General features: G+C 36.1%; 1 long non-coding RNA gene across 1 annotated transcript; it reads right to left on the minus strand.

Moving 5' to 3' along the window:
- Nucleotides 1–18,513: 18,513 nt before the first annotated feature.
- Nucleotides 18,514–19,839, minus strand: LOC135736077 (uncharacterized). Its single transcript, XR_010527758.2, has 2 exons — nucleotides 19,355–19,839; nucleotides 18,514–19,207 (listed from the first exon to the last, which is right to left on the minus strand). It is a non-coding gene; the product is annotated as an uncharacterized lncRNA (long non-coding RNA).
- Nucleotides 19,840–20,528: the final 689 nt, after the last annotated feature.

The following is a 20,528-nucleotide window of genomic DNA, read 5'->3' on the forward strand; positions in this document are numbered from 1 at the left end:
GTCCAGTGTTTCCGCTATATACATTCAACCGTGGCGGCCCGCCACTCCTAAAACATCCCCGCCACGCCTGCGGTTGTGGATAGAAGGGATACAGCAAACGAAATCTCGTTGGATGAGCACTGTTTTATCCTAATCCTTTAACCAAACCCAACTCTAAACACAAAATTTCACACGATTGTAGGATGTATTTGTATCCAATTTAGCCAAAACCGCTGTTTTCATCCTAATAATCCTACCTCCAAATCTAATCCTAAACTTTTCGGCATTTGCTGTATCCCTTCTAGACAAAACCCACAGCGTCAGCTCGCAAAAAGCTACCGAAATGTCCGCTCTGCGAGACTGGCTGTCTAGAAATAAATTCCTTTCTGGATTTGCGTTGTTCACTCATTTATAAATAAATCTCCTAAAATATCATAATTTCCTCCATGGGTTTAGTTTCATGCACAAATAAATTTAAATCAACAGAGGATTATTAAGCTACGTTTCTGTTTTGAGAAATAATAATAAAATAAATAAGCCTATACGAAATATGTTGCACTTAAATAATTATTAAATTGACAAAACGAATAAAAAAGTATTTGAGTTTCTGTTCTTTGCTCTAAAACCAAACCAGCAGAAAGCACGTCATGTTTTTAATGATTATAAATAAGCACAAGGTTTTCTCCTTATTGTGAGTTTACACAAATAAAAATACATCATTTGAAGTTTTGAATATTGTTTTACTTTTATCTTTATGACTATAAATTTAGGGTAATTTAAGCTGCAAGGTCATCACGCATATAATGTTCACCGTCGCATATCTACACCAACACAGCGCAGGGCTGTGAGAAAAGACATTATTAAACTTTTGATTTAACATATTACGAGTTTTTTGGACATTCATTTGTAATCACTGTACTCATATTATCAACTTATCTGGCCATTAGTTATTCAGTATAGGCTATAAGCGCAGCGCACTGCTGACCGCTCAGCTGTCAGTCAATCGTCTGTGCTTTAGATCGACACTCACAAAGTTTCACATTAAATGATAAGACATTTGTCCAAAAACAAAAGGCTAAATACTGAATACTACTTATATGCGACTGCAAGACATTAATAGTCGAATCTGTTTGTAAGGAAACTTACATTATTCCCGTGGAAGAGAAGAACGTTGGTAATAGAAACTTGAGGCAGACGGTGAGACTGTTTTATCTGTTTTCAGACGAAACAGCAGGGTCGGGGTAACCCACATAATATTTGATCTAACGGGTGTAATAGGCTATTCGCGTGTCATTTGTGTTGTAGATGCAGGTCGGGACCCAATAGACAAGAGTAAAATGCAGGTCTAACATCCAAGACCAAAATTCGACTCGTTTTTAAATGTCCCGTGCTTATTTGTGTTTAAGATCTGTCTGAAGACCGGTAAAGGTTTATATTTAACTGCGCGATTTGCGTTGTGACCGGCTCGGGGTCACAGTCTTTATGTTAAATGGTACGGGTGTGAAATAAAATTGCTGCTGATGTCGGATAACTGGTCGGTTGTTCTGTCAATCACAGCGGTGCGGATTATCAAACAGGACTGCATGACTTTGTAACAGCTCTGTACGCTAAACACGAGAACGAACTTGCAATGCACACTAAATTAAAACTACAATTAAATATCCGAACTACGTACGTAGCTGTGTAACGTTTTTTTAAGAAAATACAGTTTAGATCAAACATAGAAAAGCAATATGCTATAAATATAAGGAAAAGTAAATGACAGCGTGAAAATTATAAGAAAATACATGTTAGTTTACTGTAGCCTATATTCTACATTACATTTTTTTTTACATTTATAATCCTCATGGGCGCCCCCTGCCGCCACAGCTGAAAAAAATCCTAGAGGAAACACTGCCCTTACGGCTTTAAGTCAGAGTGACGTAGACACGCTAGTGCGTGATGGAGGGACAGTAGGTGATTGCACAATAGTCCCGAGACCCTATTTTAATGGTCTAGAAATCCACAGAAATCTAAATTTGCGCGAGATCATAACCACAGATTTGGATAATTACACTATATTTGTCCAAAATATTCTGTCGGAAATGGTTTCATTTTCCAGACAGATGGGGGGTGAAGGTTCCTTCAGCAATATCAATCTAAGAGGCCCCAGTCTCAAATCTGACGTTAACACTATACTGTGTCCCGGTAACGACTATGATGAGAATCGTTTTGTTGAACAGTTTGAATCGGTTGCACAAAGTAATGAACAGGTGTTGGCAGATGACAGTTTGCAACTGCATGTATCAATAGCAAGAAGTAGGAATGGAGGGGCTCGTAGGAAGATTACAGATATAGCCCATGATGAAGTGATTAACCCTCTGGGGTCTAAGGGGTTTTTAGGGCCCTGGAGAAGTTTTGACCTGCACTGACATTTGTGCTTTTTTCAGTTGCTTAAAAACATAATAACGGCAAAAGTCTTATAACACTGCATTCAGCACAAACTGGGCTACTATATTATATGATTAACATGTATGTACATGTTTGTATTTTTGAGAGAAAAATGTTTACGCGTGGTTTTTGAAAAAGAAAAAAATTTAAGTGACTGATATAAGTCCACAAAACTCATTCTAAACATGTTTTCCCAAGACTTTTCAAAACAGGATCTAGTAGCCTAGAGTTTTTTCTTTAAAATGATGTGAAAATCATTCTGCTTACTCCTTCACATAACACAATATATTGACTTACAATTTCAAAGTCACTTTTTGGTTAGGAAGGCAATATGCAAGGAGGCTGGAAGCTCTTGAATAATCTGTGATTGACAGCTGAAGAACAAAACAATTGCATAATGAGCTGCATAATGAGCCTTTAGGCAGGAATGTGAAGATGCCATTATTGTTACGTGTTTGTTTGTGAAAGCAACACAAAAGAAATGCCTTCACATATGGAAGGTTTTTTTGGTCTTTTTTAAATTATTAAATTAATTATAAAATAATTAATTAAATTATAAAATAAAAAATAAAATCGCAAAATATGTCCCAAATTTGAAAATTAAATGCTAAAATAAAAATTAAAACATTATATTAAATTATTTCATTTTCATTTTTAACGTGATGAAGCATCATTGCGGTCAAATTAAAAAAGAAAATTAAATTGATGATTTGACATTTCATTTTCAATATAATCTTGAGTCAAGACTGACAATATTAAAATAAAAAGTCAAGCTTGAAAAGGAATCTGTAAATACATTTTTAAAAGGGTTTTTATTCATACCCAAGCAATAATAGGGACAAAATTAAAATGTAAAGTTCAGTTTTAATTTTATGTTCTCTTTAAATTATTTGTTTTCATTTTCTTTTTCGTTTTCATTTTCAACTTGTATGCAAATTTAATTTTAATCAGTGGGTGGCGTTTATTTACTTGCTCAAAAAAGGGGATTGGCTAACGCTGCGTTGCCAACTCAGCGACTGTGTTGCTAAAATAGCGACTTTATTGCTACATCTAGCGACTTTTAGGCCCATTTAGACAAACTTAGCGAATGTTTGGATGAATCTTAGCTTCACATCTGTACAGATAGGGTACTGTGTCGCTTGTACTGGGCCACGAGTGCCGGGTGGCGCTGTCCCGGTGAAATGTGCGTCTGGTGTCTCAATGCATGAAGCTGGGCAGTGTAGGAGCTGACGCGTGGATGAGATTCGCGTTCATTGTTTACATTTGAAAGGAGGAACAAACAATAAAAAGTGACTGGTCCGCTGTTATATATGTGCGTATTTTCACACATCTGATCCGGTGAGGCGTCAGCCATTCTCATCAAATGCATACACATAGCACAGTGTGATTATCGTGAAATACATAATTATGCCAAAATCCGTGAAGGACTGGAGTATCATATGCTCGCAAAATTGGCGTATATATAGCACTATAATCACACTGCGTGTTATTTGTATGCATTTCATGAAAATGGACATACAGTGACCAGTCACTTACTTTTGCAGCGGGCACACTGGCAGAGCAGACCTTCAGCCTTTGTGGCATATTTGTAAGTGGTCCTCATTTGTAACGCTGATTTGTGAGTAGGGCTGTGACCGTACGGGATTTTATTTTACCGTGGTGAAGAAGCAACAGAATCACGCGATTAGACTGTTAGCACAACAACCCACCCCATATTATTAAAACAACAAATTATATTAGCAATAACAATGTGAAATAATATGTATTTCTATATGTTAACTTTTGTTTTTTATATCTTTTGAATATACTATGATTTATAGACCTTTTATGTCATCGTTTATAACCCATTTTATACAATACATTTCATAGAATAACAACCTGAAAACCTGCAGAAAGAACATGCAGAGTTTAAGATTGTTTCTGATGAGTTGTGCAAAACCTGATTCCTATTTCTTTAGACATTCATTTTCGGTAAACTCTCCGTGAATAGAAACACACTTCTCCAAACATGTTGAAACTCTTAATAATTTATTGTACAAAAAATGGGTTACAAACAATGACAAAAACTGTTCCATAATTGATATTAAAATCAAAAGATATCGAAAATAAATATAATTTAATGTTATTATTGTTAGTATGTTTAATTAGATTTTCTCAAAGTGGATACAAAACGAAATCGACAATTGCATCATTACGTAAATTACTGCGCAAAACTTATGGATACTCCAATCATTGCTTTCAGAAATTCGCTTACAGTAGCTCCAGATATAAGCACAGCATTCAACCAAATATCGAGTTGTGCTGTCAGTATACGCGCTCCTGCCTTCATAACGATAGTTGTCATGTTTGCCCATTATAGTTTTAAATTATTATTATGCTATCATTATCATCACCAGCACAGTGCTTCTCCTTGAATGAGAAAGCTTAATATGCGCGTGGCTCGGACTCCTTGCACATGAACTTTCATGGGGATGGCTCTGACATTTCCTTGCAGAGATGTTGTTATTCGCGCAGGGGTTTAAAACCAGGGAGTGAGTTGGTACAGTTCAAGAAATCAGACCACTTGGGCATGACGCGCTTTATAAGGTTGCGGCCGTGACATCACCGCAGCTGGCATCTTATTACAGCAGTGATGCAGTATTACTGTGATATCGTCACAGCCCTTATGTGCGTAGCTCGTCTTCCACGCTTCAGCTATGGTCAGAAGAACTGTATGTTGTGTCCAGTGCAGTGTACACAGAAGACTCAGAGAGACTCGCATTTCACAGAGGTGAACACATAGGCTAAATAAACAGATAATGTTCATTTAAAAGTAAGTGACTGGTCGGTGTATCAGCTCGTTAAACTGACGCCTCACCGGACCAGATGTGTGAAAATACGCACATATATAACAGCGGACCAGCCACTTTTTATTGTTTGTTCCTCCTTTGAAATGTAAACAATGTACGCGAATCCCATCCACGCGTTAGCTCCTACACTGCCCAGCTCCATCCACAGAGACACCAGACGCACATTTCACCGGGACAGCGCCACCCGGCACTCGTGGGCCAGTACAAGCGACACAGTAGCCTATCTGTACAGATGTGAAGCTAAGATTCATCCAAACATTCGCTAAGTTTGTCTAAATGGGCCTAAAAGTTGCTAGATGTAGCAATAAAGTCGCTATTTTAGCAACACAGTCACTGAGTTGGCAACGCTGCTTCAGCCAATCCCCTTTTTTTAAGCAAGTAAACGCCACCCATTGATTAACATTGAATTTGCATACAAGTTGAAAATGAAAATGAAAACGAAAATGAAAACTTATAATTTAAAACAGAACATAAAATTAAAACTGAACTTTACATTTTAATTTTGTCCCTATTATTGCTTGGGCATGAATAAAAAGCCTTTTAAAAAAATGTATTTACAGATTCCTTTTCAAGCTTGCCTTTTTATTTTAATATTGTCAGTCTTGACTCAAGATTATATTGAAAATGAAATGTCAAATCATCAATTTTATTTTATTTTTTAATTTGGCCGGAATGATGCTTCATCACGTTAAAAATGAAAATGAAATAATGTTTTGATTTTGATTTTAGCATTTAATTTTCAAATTTGGGACATATTTTGCAATTTTATTTTTATTTTATAATTTAATTAATTATTTTATAATTTAATTAATTAATTTAAAAAAGACCAAAAAAACATTCCATATTCACATGCATGATCCTGCGTTAAATAAACTTACTGTGCAGAGATATACGCGAATAAACTGTGTTTTAGATGTGTTTAGATGCGTCTTAATACAAAGTGCGTCAAATATGAGGCATTGTGTGTTTGTGTATGCGTTTGGCCGTTGATCGCGTCTGACGGAAGCACAAAGAAACATAAGCGCATGGAGATAACTTTTATTTACTAGGCGAGAGTAACCAAGTAGATGTGATGTTTGCAATCGTCTTTTATAAGAATACCAAAAAGCGCGTCAAATGAGGCATTGTGTCTTTGTGTGTGCATTTGGACATCGCGTCACACAGACGAAGAACACACACTTGCATCTTTTATAAGAACACCACAAAGCACGTCAAATATGAGGCATCGTGTGTTTGTGTGTGAGTTTGGACATCGCGTCACACAGACGAAGCACACACACTTGCATCTTTTATAAGAATACCACAAAGCGCGTCAAATATGAGGCATCGTGTGTTTGTGTGTGCATTTGGACATCGCGTCACACAGACGAAGCACACACACTTGCATCTTTTATAAGAATACCACAAAGCGCGTCAAATGTGAGGCATTGTGTGTTTGTGTGTGAGTTTGGACATCAATCCCATCACACTGACGAAGCACACACACTCGCGTCTGTCTGGAGATTTAGGCGCGAGTAAACAGTTATGTGATGTGTGCAATCGCATCTTTTGTAATGATACCACAAAGCGCTTCAAATATGAGGCATTGTGTGTTTGTGTGTGCGTTTGGACGTCGATCGAGTCACACTCGCGTCTGGAGATAACTTTAGTTATAGTCACGAGTAAACAAGTAGATGTCATGTTTCCAGCACTCGGATTAAAACTCAACACAGCAGTGAATGGCTGCAGAGACGGAATGTCCATTGACTGTGGGGTTGACTAATGAATATGGATGATCTCTGCTCTTCTCTTCAATGGAGCGGGACGTGGCTCATTATAGATAATGAAGCAACAGAAGAAAGACGGTACATCTCTCTCTTTTAATACAGTTAACAACGAATTACAATATTTGTTTTCATTTAAAAGCAGACATTCGAAACATTATGTAGACATTTATCTTTTGTTTGTATGACAAGTATTCGTTAAGTTACAGTTAATTTTTCTGACGTGTTTCTGAAAGGACTTCACTGTGGGAGAGAGAACAAAACGCGCATCATGTTTATTTTCTTAATTTTGCGAAAAGCACAACATTCTGTTTTTATTGGGAGTGGACAGAAAAAAACTAGACACTTTAACGTTTTAAATGATGTATAAATCATATCTGTATGTCCAAAATCAGCAGAGTTATCTAAGTCTCTTTGGGGAGTGATTGAAAAATAAAGAGTTTGCGGCGCCCGCGCCGCAGCCGACCCCAGAGTGTTAAGAAAAAAAGGATGTATTTGTTCTCACCTACCAACTTTACAAACAAGCTGTGTTTTGCAATATGTTTAGCAAGCTTTCTTGAACCCGATGCAGAGAATGAGGAGTTAGAACTTATGGCCATGGATATACAGACTGCTGCAGGTCTAACCCCTCAAGACTGTGTGGGTTTTAATCACATTACAAAGTCTGAGAGTGTGCTGGATGTGAAGATTGTGGTGTTTTACAGGTCAAGTGAGGGCAAGGTAGAGAAGTATAAGACACATGATGAACCCCATACAAAGACAGTGTTTTTGTGCTTGCATGATGGCCATTATCACTTGATAACTCGTATTAAGGCATTTGTTGGATCCCCGTATGTCTGCGAGTACTGTTACACAGGGTACACAAACAGACAGGGTCACGATTGCAAATATACATGTTCTGTATGTAACGACAGTCGGTGTTACAAACATGCTAAAAAGACAATACACTGTCCAGACTGTTTGAGAATGTGTAAATCGCAATATTGCTTTGATGCCCATAAAAAACCCTCTGCTGATGCATTTGGGAGATCGCCCTGTGATACCACCAAATACTGCGTTAAATGCGGTAGACGGTACCATGTGGCAGCAAGTAAACCTGACCATGCACATGAATGTCCCGCAGATTGCTGCTACTATTGCGGTGAGGATGTAAGTCACGATGGTGAACATGAATGTTTCATACATCCTATATCTGTCGAAGAGGTTAACGACTGCTACATATTTTATGACTTTGAAACCCGTTGTGATAATGGTAAGCATGTTGCTAATTATGTCTGTGCCATGACCTTTAGCGGTGAGAAATTTGAAAGTGCAGGTGAAGGGTGTGTAGAGAACTTCATTCGTAGATTCAGACAGCCATGATATAAAAACCACACATTCGTGGCCCACAATGGGGCAGGTTTTGATAACTTCTTAGTCCTAGAGTATTTCTGCAGGGCGGGTCTCAAACTTAACATTATCATGCAAGGCTGTAGATTGACCTTCATGTACGATGAGACTTACAAACAACGATTCATTGACTCGTAACAGTTTTATGCATATGGCATTGTCAAAGACACCTGCGGCCTTTAATTTGACCAATACAGAGAAGGGTTACTTCCCCCATCTCTTCAATACATTGCAGAATCAATACTATGTAGGCCCATACCCTGCAAAAAACTACTACGGCTATGCTACAATAACTGATAGTGCCAGGCTAAAGTTTGATCAATGGTATGACACACTTGAAGGGAAGGTCTTTGACTTCTGAAAAGAGATTGTATTGTATTGTATGAATGATGTTGTCTTACTTCGGGATGCATGTACTAAGTACAGGAAAGAGTTCATTGCATGTACAAAGATAGACCCCTTCAGGTTTACGACTTTAGCATCATGTTGCATGGGTGTGTTCAAAACTCACTTTCTAAAACCTGATACTATAGCTCTGACCCATAACAATGCATACATACACCAGCACAAGACATTCTCGAATGCTTCGATTGAGTGGCTTGAATATGTGAAAAAGACACACGATGTCGACATGCATCATGCTCTGAATCACGGTGAAGTGAAATTTGGTGATTTCTACCTCGATGGATTTTATGTCCAAAGCGATGGTGTGCAGAAAGGGTATGAATATGCCGGTTGTTTCTATCATGGCTGTAAGTCTTGTTTTAAACCTGACAGCATAAACAAGGTGATGTGGGAGTGTCAGTGGCGAAAGCTTAAAGCAACACTATGTAGTTTCCATGTAAAAATGACTTACAGCTCCCCCATGTGGTTGAAAAGCGCAACAGTGCCTGGTATCAGACACTCTTCTGCAGGCAGGGGGAGGGGCGGGGTTGTGTGCTCTACCCTCCACCGCCACTTTCAGAGTGTGCTTGTAGCAGCTAGGAGGTTGCTCAGGTTGCAGCAACAGTACAATTTGTCCAGTTAAAAGTTGTTCTATCACTGAAATGATTTTAGAGACATTATTTAAAGGTAAAAAACTACATAGTATTGCTTTAAACAGACCGACCCGGATGTGATAAGTTTTATGTCTACAAATTCTGCACTAGAAAGACTGAAACCACGTGATGCTCTGTTTGGTGGTCGTACAAATGCTTACAAGCTGTACCACAAAGCTGCAGAGGGGGAGAGAATTAGCTATGTTGATTTCACAAGTCTATATCCTTTTGTGCAGTCTCGAAGGTCCTACCCCATAGGCCATCCTGAAATAATCTTCAAGGACTTTCAAGACCTTGAAAATTATTACGGGCTTGTTAAGGCTACAGTCCTTCCTCCCAGAAAGTTGCTCCATCTTGTGTTACCATACAGGAGTTGTGGTAAGCTGATGTTTCCTTTATGTCGAACCTGTGTGGATAAGCAATGGAAGATCATACCTTGTACACACACAGATGAGGAAAGAGCAATTTCTGGGACATGGGTTAGCCTTGAATTGTTAAAGGCCATTGGAAAGGGCTATGTAGTCATGAAAATTGATGAGGTGTGGCATTTTCCTCAAACATCTGACAAACTGTTTTGTGACTATGTGAAAACATTTTTACAGTTTAAACAGCAGGCCTCTGGTTATCTGTCACATGTCATCACAAAGGCGGATAAACAGGCATACATTGATGACTATTACCAGAAAGAGGGTATTCAGCTCGATCCTGAAAAGATCTGCAATAACCCCGCCCGTCGCTCGATCAACAAATTGTTTTTGTTCCGCAGGTCCTAAAACATAAGGTTACCGGACTGCAAAACATAAAGTATGCCCTAAAACTAAGGGTGTAACGATGTCCGCAGAGAATTCTAAAGTTATCACTCTACAGTCTTTAATAGGCCTTGTTGACGATTTTGTAGCATCATCTGAAAGCACTCAGCACCTCCTGGCCCGCACTGACACCATTGTCAGAAATAAAAAGAATTTCACACTGAAAAACAAGTCAGTTGTTAAGAAGTTCCAAGTCGTTTATAACAAAAGAATCCTGCTCAAGGATTACACGACCAGACCCTTCAGATTCTGATCATGTCTTCTGGTTATTGGGGTATGCAAGGTACAGAGGGGTTTGATTTCAAAATTTAACATCCTTTCTCCATGGTAATTTCACGGCCGTCATGCTCTGGAAAGACGTTCTTTGTAAAAATGCTGTTACAAAACGCAGAGAAAATTGTTTCTAAAAATATTGAAAATATTGTGTTAATTTACGATTGTTGGTAGCCAATGTATGATGATTTGATGAAAATGTTTGACATTCAATTTATTGAAGGAATTCCACAGAATCTAAATGACGACTCTTTGTTTCCACCCAACAAAATATTTTTTTTAATTTTAGACGATGTTATGAAAGATGCTAGTGGTAATTCTGAAGTTGAAAGAGTATTTACAAATTATGTACACCACAAAAATTTAAGTGCATTGTATATTGTTCAGAACTTGTTTTGTCAAGGTTAATCCAGCAGGACCATCAGCTTGAACACCAATTATATGGTTCTGTTTAAAAACCCCAGAGATAATACCCAAATTAACGTGCTAGCCCGACAGATGTACCCTCGAAAAACAAAATTTTTCATGGAATGTTATGAAGATGCTACCAGCAACCCTTTCGGCTACCTACTGATCGACTTTAAAGCTAAAACGCCAGAGCAGTATAGTCTCAGAACAGATTTGCTCTCACAAAATCCTGTTGTATACATTCAAAAAAAGAAGCGCTGAATTCATCGAATATTTGAGAATGTCTGCTAGACTTTTAAGAAACCTATCTCTTTTAAAGCTATTATTAAAGGCTACACCTCGACAAAGACGTGTTATTTTAGAGGTTGCTACGGATGAGTTCATTGTTACATTGTGCAAAGTAGGTCAAAATGTTCTTCATGGCAATATACCTCTCACCCCACTACAATATCGGAAACTGAAGAGAAGAAGTAACGAAATCAAAATTGTTGCAGATAAGAAGGTTGGAGTTGGTAGAAAAAGAAGGTTAATCAATCAACAAGGAGGTTTTCTGTTACCTCTTTTAAGCGTTGCAATACCGTTCATAACCAGTTTGATCACCTCTAAATAAGTATTTGCTGATGGAGTATGCTGAGAAAATGTTTTTAGTACCGCAGCACCAGCTGGATAAGTTGAAAACTGGTACCCCTCGTGAATCTATTCAACATACCGTGGAAAATGACTTGGACATGACCATAAGAAATATTCTCTACAGGTCTGATCTGGACACATATGAAAAAGTTAAGATGTATACAGGTGTTTTGCAAAGATTTTTAAACCTTTCTAGACAAGCGGACAGGGAGACCAACACATTAACATTAACTCTTCCACAGCCTGAGCACATTGAAAATGAAAACCCTGTTGTGACGGGTCCTGTGAATCCGTCGGATACTTTGTCTAATGTTGCTGATGACATTTTAAAGAATGTTCCACAGAGAAGTGTTAAAAATGTTTGATACATTTTGGATAAACTGTCTAAAACTAAGGATATCACATCATGGACTGATTCGGGAGAGTTTGTGTTTAAAGGTAGATTGATTCCTGGATCACATATGCAGAGGCGCACCTTGTCAACAGGCAAGGCAGGCAACTGCTTGGAGCCCCGAGCCACTAGAGGGCCCCCGAGTTTGTTTCTCGGATGGCCAGCTACACCCAGTAGATGAACAACATGACTGCATATCAAAATTCCGATTGGATGGAATGTTGATTGACATTGGCTTAGCCCAGTCAAAATCCAACCCAGGTGGATAACTTGCCAGTTTTGAAAATGAACGTAGCGAATGGGTGACGTTGTATCGTTCAGTCGTAATGTCGCAGTTGATCCATATGGATCACAACCCACGGTTTGGCTCGCATGTGATTGCCAGATTAATACGCAAATTTAAATAGGAAAAGTTTATCATTTGCACGTGTTTCAAAGGCTTGCAAATGATAACACTCAAGTGATTTAAAACAATCTAACCGCATATAAAAGGCGCTAAAGTGAGCAGCCCTCTGTACCCACATGTGGTTTAATGTGCCCGGTCCAGCTCCAGTCAGGCACGTGCCCAAGTGTAAATCTTCTGGTGTAAATCTCAAGTTTAAATTTTAACAGTTAACTAGTGCAATCCTTTACTAAGACAATCGCGGCAAAAACTTATCTATATGCAATGTAGTTACCCAATTTACGCTTGTAAAGCGACGAAGCAGTGGCAATGACGCGTGCACACACGTATTCATGTCCGCGCGCGTCTTTGCGTTCATTCGCGCACAACCGCATTCAAAAGACGCCACGCGAGTGAGTTAGCTTATAAAAACATGACGAGACTAAAGGAAGTTTCTAAATAACAATGCTAATTTTATTTTGACTCAATCATTATTGGCTTCTGTAGATATACATCAGAAATGTTTTGTGCAAAGCAGGGAAAGTGAAGAAGAAATGAGAGATGATGAGTTCATTAAGGGAGGTAAGACAAATTACATCCCCACCCTGTCAGGTCTCAAACATTATCAAACAAATCTCAGGAAAACCTTTTGTCAAGTCTGTAGAATTGCATTGTTGCTGAGAAAATCAACAGATGTATGTGTTATACTGTTCGGTATTTTCAGATATGAAATTAATATTTTGTTTACTAATATTTAACTCTAGGACACTAACTTACATAACAGTTAGCAGTAACTATGACTGAGATTATTTAGTAGCAGTCATAAAATGACTGGTTTCTTAAAATATTCTTGTATAAACAATGAAATTGCTATCATTGTATAATGTAGAAAATATTTCTCTGCTGTCATTATTTCCAAACATGTTATGCCATTTATGCATCCAAACATGTTAATAATGTTAGGTATGACGAGGATTATATGTATCTTTCGCAGTAACTTTTGCACTGTAGAATAGTGGCAAAGGATATTGTATAGAAGTATTGCACACTTCTTGTACACAGGGAATTTTCTGCTTGGGGCCCCCATAGACCCTAGAATCACCTCTGCACATATGCTCGATTAAATTAAAAGCATCACAGCCCCACAAAAGGTCGCTGATGAACGGAGACCTATTGGATGGCACGAGTTTCTGGAGGCATTTGCTATTTTAAATATACCATTCTCTACTGTGCCAAATCACTATGTCAGACATGTAATTAACTCTTTCAAAAACAAGTCTACTTCAGTTATTACAAACTCATCTAAGAAGAGTAATAAAAGAAAAAAAAGAGTCATCAGGGCACACCTCCAGAAAATCTAATTATTCAGAAGGGCATGTATTTTCACCCCCTGTTCTTGACAGAGGTCAATGGCTAAATTTTTAAAAACACTGAGAATGTTTATTGTTGTTGTTATCTGTAATGTTGAATGTCGTAAATAAAGACACCAAAAGATGTAATACTTGTCATTGGTTGTTATTTATTAAGAAAATTCAGGCATAAACATTTCACCTGTTTGTACACACTGAATACATTTGAAAACATTTTCATTACAGTTAGTTTGTTTTAATCTTTTCACAAAAGTTGACACTTTTTTATCATTTTTAATTAAATCATCACTAAACATTTTCAGTACTTAATCATATTCAAATCCCTTTGTCATATGGTAAAGAAAAAACACACAATGCTGTCCGCATGTGTCTGATGTAAAATCCTGTACTTGCACATTCGAATGTTGTATCTCCTTAGAATTAAGTTTTAAAAAGTTTTTGATAATTGGTGGAAAACCTTGGTAATCTGGTTTATTGCCAAAACTGTCAAAGAAACGTCCTAAACTCTCTTCGTTTATGTAGATGGGTAACCAATGTTGAGCAGGAAGTCCAGAAGGATGTGTGTTCAATATAACCATTGATGGTAATTTTTTTAAAGGCTCTTTCGGTAGATAATCACACGCTAGTACTCCGAGAAAATGGATGTTGCAGGAAATCCGGTCCATAACTGATGTAAGCTGTACAGTATTCATTTTTGAGTATTAATAGTAGTCAACCAGGATCTGCCGACGATTTGATATTTCTATAACACTGTCAAAAGTAGCGTATAAAATTTAATTTACTGTCCGGGGGAGGGGTTGTCTAAAACGGGCTTCCAGTCTAATATTACCACTCTTAATAAGCGAAATGTGCTGCCCGCACTCCTCATCTGGAGTTAGATTCAATGCGTAGAGTGTATAGCCGTGCAGGAATTCTTCTCTATCAATAGATAGTCCCTGATTTTTAAGATATCTTTCAGAGGCAAGGGTAACTGATAAAATTCTCTCACTGCAGAACCGCTTCCAAATTCAGGTTGCAACGGCTTTCCAGGATGCTGGATGGCGTAGACATAAATGGTTAAAAATTCAAGGTCGTAGTTTTTAAATGCAAAGGGGTTTTTATCATACAACCCCACAAAGGCATCATTATCAACCATCACTACTATAATAGATTTTGGTAGAGTTCCTAAGAACAAGTTTTTTTGATTGCAGACATGCGATCCTGCAGGTTCTGAGAAATTCTTCAGACATACTCTGTCGATAGGGTATTTGGCAGTGGTTGAAAGCAGTGCTTGTACATGGCCCAATCTCACAGCCGGTGATACTGTCACTTTTTTCACAAATAAAGATGCTGAAAGGATGTTTAGCTTGTTGGTCGTAGCGTTGCTTCTCATCAAACAAAATTCATCTTTTCCTCTGGTTATACGAACTTTAATATCAATCCCATTAAGAATCAGTTTCTCTTGAAAGAAAATGTCGCTGTGAACAGGTGAGAGAAGTTCGACCACTTTACTGGCGTTGGTGAAGGCGGCCCTCTTTGTCAACCCTCGATTTGTCCCCGCAGGATCCGTTACGTCCATATGTCCCGCTGTAGCTTTGTAAAACAAAGCAGCGCTGAAGAGTGTTTCAAGAGCATCTTTCCCATAATTGGTAAGACATTCTATTATCCCGCGATAAGGGTATGTACTAGTACTTTGTGATATAAGTCGGTCCCCTAGCGACACATCCACCTGCCCAAAAATCAAACAGCTTGGATAGTTTATAAGTCCCACAGGAGCTCCATCTGCAATATCTGTGCCATCTGGATTTGTGATTTTGAGTCGTAAAAATAACAATGTATTGTTTAGATCCACATAATCCTCCCCCGTTCCGGCAATAAAAAATTCCAGAGGTGTAGAGTCTGAAATCACTGATAATGGAGGTATTTCTATATATGTATTTTTCTCAATAGCCATCTGAGTCAGCGGTACTGTAAACAGATCCAGCTCTGATTTTAAACATTCTTCTGACATGCTGTGTAGTAAAGCCATGGTCTAAAATATTGTCTTTCTTCTCCTTTTTGCTGCCGGACACTTTCCCGACTCCTTGTGCTTGCGTTTTACAACTGAAGTTTTTTTCAGATGTCGTTTTCTTTTCTTCTGCGTCTGGCCACTCCTCCGTGCACCTGGGGGTCTAGACACTCTTTTGCGTGCCATTACCATCAGTCCTGATCCTTCTTGACTATTATTGTCATTGTTAAAAGATTGAGACATTGTATGGCTAACAACATCACTTATTATGTTCTTTGCAGCTGATTTAAGATGTGGTTTAGCTATGTTAAACCCACGTCTTAGTAATGGTATAGCCATTCTAAAGAGTCCACGAAAAAGGCCTCCCAACCTCGCTCCATACATAACCCCACCCCCTGCATAGCCAGGAAGGCCATTGCCTGCCTGATTCTGATAATTGGCAACGTAACGCATGGGGTCAGTATTATGATTGCTGTAATATGCCATTTTTTTCCTTCCAAACCCCTTAAAAAAAGACGTTGTTTCACGGGCCTAAAATGTAGTTTAGCATACACCTTTCCGTAGCTAAAACTTATGTCTTGATTTTGATCGTCTTTCACTTGTATACTTATCTCAGTGATAGAAGATTTATTCACCGGTACGTCATGTGGTCTGTCGTATCTAACATTAATAATCTTGTTGTTCTCACCGTCTATATGGACACACCTTAGTAATGGTACATGATAATCACCAACTGATTGATATTCTATTATATCTGTGTATATATACATAGTGTAGAAACCTCCATTTATGTCTGCTTGATGGGGCACATACGTCACAGATGTGTGTCCGATACCATGGCTATCATTAGTTGAAGGGCTTGTCTCTATTGCAACCCCGGTTTTAACCCTAAAATTACTGCCAACTTTCCGAAAAACTTTATGGGGTAACACTTTATTTTACGACCCGCAAGGTACCGGGTAATTAAACTGAATTTACAGTGTACCTATTTGTAACAACAGGGTACCTCTACAGTATGTACTTGTAGGTATAAGGGAATAATATTTTAAGTTTGGGGTAATAAGGGGGTAAGAATATGAACAATTATAAATTATTTATACTCTAAGTATTTTATAACAACAGGGTACCTATTGTAATATTACGTGGTATTTATGACTTAGTCAAGTCTATGGGGAAATTATCCCTTGTGAAAAAAAAGTGTGCTTAAGTGTACTTTTATAAAGTGTACTTATTACATAAATAATACACTTTAAGTATATACACTTAAGTGTGAATTAAATGCAATCTTTTCGGCGCACTGAATGCACATTAAGTGTAATTAATTTAACATATATCATATATTAAGTTGAAATAAAATGTAATAAGTTGCCATTAAGAGTGATTTTTTGGAACAACTTTATTGGTACTTTATTACAACTTTATATCTACTTTCATAATTGCTTCTAGTGTTTTTAAAATATACTTAAAGTGCACTACACAATATAATGACATGAAATTAATGTGATTTAAAATGCAATTTAATGTCTGTTAACAATACTCTTAAGTGTGAATTAAATGCAATCTTTTCAGCGCACTGAATGCACATTAAGTGTAATTAATTTAACATATATCATATATTAAGTTGAAATAAAATGTAATAAGTTGCCATTAAGAGTGATTTTTTGGAACAACTTTATTGGTACTTTATTACAACTTTATATCTACTTTCATAATTGCTTCTAGTGTTTTTAAAATATACTTAAAGTGCACTACACAATATAATGACATGAAATTAATGTGATTTAAAATGCAATTTAATGTCTGTTAACAATACTCTTAAGTGTGAATTAAATGCAATCTTTTCAGCGCACTGAATGCACATTAAGTGTAATTAATTTAACATATATCATATATTAAGTTGAAATAAAATGTAATAAGTTGCCATTAAGAGTGATTTTTTGGAACAACTTAATTGGTACTTTATTACAACTTTATATCTACTTTCATAATTGCTTCTAGTGTTTTTAGAATATACTTAAAGTGCACTGTTCAATCTACTGTCAAGCAATTAATGTGAAATTAAAAATAAGTTAATGTATATTAACAGTACATTTAATTACTCATTAAATGTAATGTTTCAAATACAAGTTTGCCAAATAAATTCCAATATATAAAATTAAATGCAATCAGTTGAACTGGGATTTCAGTGCAGTGAAGTGATTTCATTGCATCTTTCTACAGTATGTACTTTAACTACTTCTATTGTATGTGAAATATATTTATGTACTTCTCAAAATACTGAAAAACAAATCTAGTTAATTAAATATGTATTCATTTCAGTTTAATGCATTGCAAACAAACAAAAACCACAATGCTTACACTGACAATAAAACAGTTTGGTAGTCAAATTATGAATCAGATTTTTTGTTTTGCAAAAGTACATTTAATAAATTAATTATGAGTTGTATATGTCCAAACAAAAAAAAAAACTCATTTTAATATTGTTAAATTGGAATCAAACAAACAACTATCAATATTGAATAATTACATCCCTTAGAAAAAAATAAACTCAAAGTTATAATTTTTTTACATTTTAACAGACAACTTAAAAAGAACTGCATGAACTTTAAATTAACAAGTCTTTGGTAGGTCACATCAGTCTAATGATAATTTATTAAATGTGTTTAGAAATATTGCCATGAAAGTGTACTTTCTTTATGTAGCGGGTATTAACTCACTTACTTATGGACCAGGCATAATAATAAGATCAGAAGGGTGCACCGTACGAAGGAGGAGGTAGCAGTGATAGTGAGCAACAAGCAGAGACAGAAGGTAAGTTGATTAATAAATTATTTTACTTTGAGTATTGAGAAACCTTTCTATTTCTTTCCTTAATCACAAAAAATAGTAACAACAATGAAAATACAATTAACTATATATACTATGGGTGCACGCTCTAAATTACTTCTCATTTACAGAAATCACAGTCACAATCAATGTACAAAGATGGTACAAATTATATATGTAACACACTGAAATCAGTATTCAAGTTCAAAGTTCTTATCAATTGGAGTATTGATCAGTCTTAAATTATCAGAATTGTGCTTCTGAAATGTTTCAGTTCAATAAAGTAAACAAACAAAATAAGGAAACAGTTTCTGAAATGTATCCTCTTACTTGTCTGAAGAAAAATATTTAAAATAGAAAATTGTCCTTTCCTCTAGATTCGTGATCCAATCAGGTCGAAATGGGAGGCTCGCCATCAATTAGGAAAATCCAGCTCAAGGAATGTTCATACGAAAGGAAAAAACATTCAATATTGTGTATCAATAATGATTAAAATTATACATAATACAGGAAACAAATAAAATACATACATAAGTGCCATCATCATAATAAATGACAATTTAGACAAATACCTGTCCATTCACGTGTTTCTCTCTCTTTTTGTCTTTCACAGGCACGTGCAACCAAAATGGCGTCAGCGAACAGCAGTGAACACAACGCACCATGTGGTTTTACATAATCACACTGCAATGAACAATCCAACCCATATAACATCACAATATAACACTATTTTGTCTCGTATGGATTAAACAAATAAAATGATATGACATTTAAAGTGTTGACATTCGTTTTTATGGCTAATTATAACATTGGTAATTATAACAAACTCACCAGGTCAAAATGAAAGCTCAAAAAGTGCTCAATCCACACAATCACGCTGTATCATTGAATATATGCAAGTTAAATTCTGCTCTCTTCAGTTTATATGAACTTAAGAGTCATATTTAATCAAATTAAACACTCTCGCGTTAGATCGAGTGTCTCTGTCGCTCTGCATCTCTCCTCTGAACTGAGACGCGATCCGAAAGCAAAAAAGGGGCGGAGCTTACAATTAAACACTCCGATTGGTTTACTCATTTCAGATTTATAATTCAGATTGAATTATTCACATGTATTTCCTCATTTATAAAATAAATGTAGATGTATGAATAGTCTCTATTATATTTAAGCACACTTTTAAAATAATAATATTTAATTATTTAACCAGGGTTACATTTAAGTAAAACTAAATTAGACAAAGTGCATTTTTAAAAAGTGTAATTAGGTATGTTAAGAAATATTGTGATGAAAGTGTACTTACTATAAGTTAAGCTTAATTAGACAGTATTAAAAATTGCATTTTTAAAAGTCCACTTAAGTGTGTTTATAAATATTATGTTGAAAGTGTACTTACTATAATTTAAAATTAATTAGATATTATTACAAAGTGCATTTTTAAAAAGTGTCCTTAAGTGTGTTAGTGAAATATTATTATGAAAGTGTACTTACTAAAAGTTGAAATTAATTAGATATTATTACAAAGTGCATTTTTAAAAGTGCACTTAAGTGTGTTTATAAATATTATAATGAAAGTGTACTTACTATAATTTAAAATTAATTAGATATTATTACAAAGTGCATTTTTAAAAAGTGTCCTTAAGTGTGTTAGTGAAATATTATTATGAAAGTGTACTTACTAAAAGTTGAAATTAATTAGATATTATTACAAAGTGCATTTTTAAAAGTGCACTGAAGTGTGTTTATAAATATTATAATGAAAGTGTACTTACTATAAGTTCAAATTAATTAGATATTATTACAAAGTGCATTTTTAAAAGTGCACTTAAGTGTGTTTATAAATATTATGATGAAAGTGTACTTTCTTTAAATTAAGCTTAATTAGACATTATTAAAAAGTACATTTTTAAAAGTGCACTTAAGTGTGTTTATAAATATTATGATGAAAGTGTACTTAATATAAGTTAAAATTAAATACATATTCTTACAAAGTGCAGTTGTAAAAAGT

The sequence above is a fragment of the Paramisgurnus dabryanus genome, chromosome 4 (genome assembly GCF_030506205.2).
Source record: "Paramisgurnus dabryanus chromosome 4, PD_genome_1.1, whole genome shotgun sequence".
NCBI lineage: Eukaryota > Metazoa > Chordata > Actinopteri > Cypriniformes > Cobitidae > Paramisgurnus > Paramisgurnus dabryanus.